The 4,997-nt window shown below is 48.1% G+C and overlaps 1 non-coding gene across 1 annotated transcript; it reads right to left on the reverse strand.

Moving 5' to 3' along the window:
• Positions 1-2,620: 2,620 nt before the first annotated feature.
• Positions 2,621-2,728, reverse strand: LOC116953447 (U6 spliceosomal RNA). The gene has a single exon (XR_004404594.1). It is a non-coding gene; the product is annotated as a U6 spliceosomal RNA (small nuclear RNA).
• Positions 2,729-4,997: the final 2,269 nt, after the last annotated feature.

Here is a 4,997-nt window from a genome sequence, read left to right on the forward strand (position 1 = left end):
TTATTTGAAACGGTCCTGGGCCTCCGCTAGGTTGACTCAGCGCTCAAATGAGTACCTGGTGCGGTGTGTAAATATCGTCACTGGGGAGACAAAGGCGGCCGGGTGTGGTTGCTGGCCACCCACCGCCCCTCGTGTGCCGTGCCTGCCTTTATTAGTGCTGCTCGCTAAAAGCACTTGCCCCAACAGTCTGTTAAGGCTACATGGGGGATCTTTGTCTTTTGCCCGTGTGGGAAGCGGTGGCGCATTTGCTAATGCAGTTGAAGATTCGATTTCTCTTCTCGACTACGGAAAGCATCGACGGTGATTGGCCCCTAGGTCGACTCAGCCTTAAATATTTACCGAACTGCGGTGTAAAAAAGAAAAACCGTCAGTAAAGGGGAGGCAAAGGCGGTCGAGGCTTGTGCTTTGGCCACACCAGCCAGTCACCAACAGCACTCGCCCCAACAGTCTGTTGAGGCTACTCGGGGGGGGGGGGGGGGGAGCGGATCTTTGTTTTTGATGGTCATCATCAAGGGCGATCCATTTATAGACACCCCACTTCAAATAACAAGTGGACCTTGCAGAGACGGCTGCGTGTTCATCGTTATGATGATTTCAAAGCCCCCAAACACGTCTCCCGCCAAATCTCAAGGACGTTGCGTGTTGCATGCGATTATCTGATGAACCTAAACAGAACATCATCTTGGTTCTTTCGGTAAAGTCACGTAGAAGGGAAATAATGAAATGATAAAAATAAACATAACTATTTTATTTTATTGTTTAATTTTTATTAGTTTATTATTTCCCTTCTACGTGACTTTACCGAAAGAACCAAGAAGATGAATCCCTGCAGTCACGAAAGCTTTAAATCGTAATTTAAACAGAACATGTCATGCATATTGTTATTATATTATACATGAGCAGGTAATCAACATAGGTGTGCATCTATATAGTGGGGTTATAATAGGTGTTGTTGATGCGTGTATATACCCATGCATACATATAAAAGTATATTCTGTATATCTGTGTGTGTATAACGGTATTCATATAGCTGTAAAAGTTCATACCTGTGTGTGTGTATATACCTGTGTGTATTAACATCCGTGTTAATATCCGTGTGTCCTTACACACCTGTGCACACCTATATATATAACTATGTGTGTATACATCTGTGTGTACACACCTGTGCACACATATATATAAAACTATGTGTGTATATACATCAGTGTGTACACACCTATGCACATATATATAACTACGTGTGTATACATTTGTGTGTACACATACCTGTGTGTATATCAGAATCACAATCTTTATTTAGACGGGATGAATCCGATGAGCTGTGAAATTATTTTTCACAGATGTCCAGTAGCAGTGCAAAGTATACGCAAGATAAGCAACCGGTACTGGGCCTCCCCTAGGTAGACTCAGCCTCAAATGATACGATGAGTAAACATCGCCACGAGGGAGACAAAGGCGGCCGGGAATAGTTCTGGCCACCCAACCACTACTCGCTAACAGCACTTGCCCCAAACGGTCTGTCAAAGGCTATACGGGGAATCTTTGTGTTCGTTTTTTGTGTGTGTGTAAACCTTTAAGTATAATCCTTTGTGTATACACATTTAACTCGTACGTATATGTATATACCTGTGTGTATATTATGCATGTGTAAAGTATGTGTGTGTATATACGGTAGCTTAGTGGTTATGGCGCTGCGCTACGAACCTGGAGACCCGGGTTCGATTCCCGCTCACGGCCAACAGCAGTGACGATTATCTGAACCAGTCCTGGGGCTCCCCTAGGTCGACTCAGCCTCAAATGAGTACCTGGTGCGGTGTGCGAACATTTCCACTGGGGAGACAAAGGCGGCCAGGAGTGGTGTTGGCCACCGATCCCCTCGTGTTCTATGCTGGCCTTCATAGTTGCTCGCGAACAGCACTTGCCCCAACAGTCTGTTCAGGATATACGGGTGATCTTTAACTTTTTGTATAGACCCACGATATTTGGGATGTTTGGCCATGAATTCCGCGAGTGATGAGAGTTTGGGCGCCGTGTCGGATGAGAAGAGCGGAGAACCCTCTGGAGAAAACCTCCGATAAGATACGAGGGGATATCATTCAGCACTCCCCACAGATAGAGTCAAGAATCCACTGTTCTCCATTGGAATGTTTGGCCATGAATTCCGCGAGTGATGAGAGTTTGGGCGCCGTGTCGGATGAGAAGAGCGGAGAACCCCCTGGAGCAAACCCCGGGAAACGCGCTGCTGAATAAAAAAAAAGCGGTGTGACTCGGCACTGCCACGTCCTGAACGAAACTTCGAATCGACAACACCTGGCAAGCCCCCAGCGGTGATGGCGACGCTGGTGGTGGGCAACGCATTTGGTCTTAATCACTTGCATATATTGACGGCAATATTTCACATCTTGTTCATTCACTCTCGCTGCCGCGGCTTGTCCTGCTGACCGAGTCAACCCCTCGAAAAAAAGAGACGCACGAGGAGCGGCTCGCACGGGGCTAACGTCCTCGCGCGATGCACCTCTGGAACTTCTCAAATTGGCTGCTTCCACACCGAGGCGCCGCAATTGCTTTGCTCGCGAGATCGTGTAAGGCTCGGCGGGGGTCTCACACCTGGCGCGAATAGGTGAAGCAGGAACGCTTCACGAATTTGCGTGCAATCCTTGCGAAGGTGGCATGCTAATCTTCTCTGTATCGTTCCAATTTTAGCAATATGTACTGCCGGAGCAAAACAGGAGAGAGAGAGAAGCGCTGCTGTCCCTAGGGTATTCGCAGCAAAGGAGAGACACCCTGTCATTACGCTTGGCACATCGATACCAGAGCGTGTTCGCCCGAGCCGGTAAATCATTGTTAAATGGCACCTGGGCTCACACGAGAGGCAGTAAGGTGGGTATGATGGATCGCGTTATAATTTAGTACGGGTTTTCCCTCCGCATTCTGCGGTAGTAGTAGTAGATGTAGTAGTAGTAGATGTAGTAGTAGATGTAGTAGTAGTGTTAGATGTAGTAGTAGATGTAGTAGTAGATGTAGTAGTAGATGTAGTAGTATATGTAGTAGAAGTAGATGTAGTAATAGATGTAGTAGTATATGTAGTAGTAGATGTAGTAGTAGTAGTAGATGTAGTAGTAGTATTAGATGTAGTAGTAGATGTAGTAGTAGATGTAGTAGTATATGTAGTAGAAGTAGATGTAGTAATAGATGTAGTAGTATATGTAGTAATAGATGTAGTAGTAGTAGTAGTAGATGTAGTAGTAGTATTAGATGTAGTAGTAGATGTAGTAGTAGATGTAGTAGAAGTAGATGTAGTAGTAGATGTAGTAGTAGTAGATGTAGTAGGAGATGTAGTAGTAGATGTAGTAGTAGATGTAGTAGTAGTAGTAGATGTAGTAGTAGATGTGGCAGTAGTAGTAGATGTAGTAGTAGTAGTAGATGTAGTAGTAGTAGATGTAGTAGTAGATGTAGTAGTAGTAGATGTAGTAGTAGATGTAGTAGTAGATATAGTAGTAGTAGGAGACGTAGTAGTTAATGTAGTAGTAGATGTAGTAGTAGATGTAGTAGTAGTAGTAGATGTAGTAGTAGATGTAGTAGTAGTAGATGTAGTAGTAGATGTAGTAGTAGATGTAGTAGTAGATGTAGTAGTAGTAGTAGATGTAGTAGTAGTCGTAGATGTAGTGGTAGTAGTACACACACAGTACACACTATACACAGTACACACACAGTACACACACAGTACACACACAGTACACACACGGTACACACAGCACACACAGTACACACACAGTACACACACACACTATACGTAGTACACACACAGTACACACACACTACACACACAGTACACACACAGTACACACACTATAAACACGGTACACACAGTGCACACATAACACACACAATACACACACAGGACACACACAGCACACACAGGACACACAGTACACACTACACACACAGTACACACACAGTACACACAGGACACACACCGGAGCTTCCAGAGAAAACCCCACGGCTTGCGCGGGTGCGGCAGCAGCAACAACACCCCATCCCCGTACAGATGGAAACAGATGACGATTAAGTCCACACTTTGCGTGTGTGTGTTTGTTGAGCTTCTTGCGCACAGCCTATTTGATGCGCCTCCTAAATCCTGGCAGAGCCAGCGGTGTGCGAGAAGGGCGATTCGCGACAGCTTCTGAGTGCGGTGATCCACCAGCAGCACCAGCAGCACCAGCAGCACCAGCAGCACCAGCAGCACCAGCAGCACCAGCAGCACCAGCAGCACCAGCAGCACCAGCAGCACCAGCAGCACCAGCAGCACCAGCAGCACCAGCAGCCGCACGTGGCAGCTGCCTCCACAGCGCTTGGCTTCACGCGGGCCACGTGCGTAGCAGCAGCAGCCACCGCCACCACTACGGCCACCACCACCGCCACCAGCACGGCCAGCCCCACCAGCACCACCGCCACCACCACGGCCACCACCGCCACCATCACCACCACGGACACCAGCACCGCCACCGCCACCACCACCGCCACCAACACGGCCAACACCACCGCCACCACCAAGGCCACCACCGCCACCATCACCACCACTTACATCACCACCAGCACCACCACCGCCAGAACCACCATAGCCACCGCCACCACCGGAGCTCCAAAACGCGCCCGGATGGGTCACGATCTCCGTGTTTGGACACTTCCACGTGCTACGTATCAGCACATCCACGTGTTACGTATCAGCACATCTCCGTCTGCCCTGGGAGTCGGGGAGGTGGGCGATGGAGAGGGGCTGTGGGGGTATAAGGGTCCCTCCGCGTTATCTCCGAACACGAAACCCAGAGTGGACTTGTGCGGACGACAATGAGACGATAAGACTTGTTTTGTTTTTCTTCTTAGCTGGCCGCATTCTTTTTTTTCCGTCTTCGGACCGACAACACGGAGGTCCGACCGTGTTCGACTTCAGCCTCGTGCAAGGCATCGTAATGGATGTACGTGTGTGGGTTGTGTGT

The sequence above is a fragment of the Petromyzon marinus genome, chromosome 51 (genome assembly GCF_048934315.1).
Source record: "Petromyzon marinus isolate PM22_M1 ecotype Great Lakes invasive population chromosome 51, UKy_Petmar_22M1.pri1.0, whole genome shotgun sequence".
NCBI lineage: Eukaryota > Metazoa > Chordata > Hyperoartia > Petromyzontiformes > Petromyzontidae > Petromyzon > Petromyzon marinus.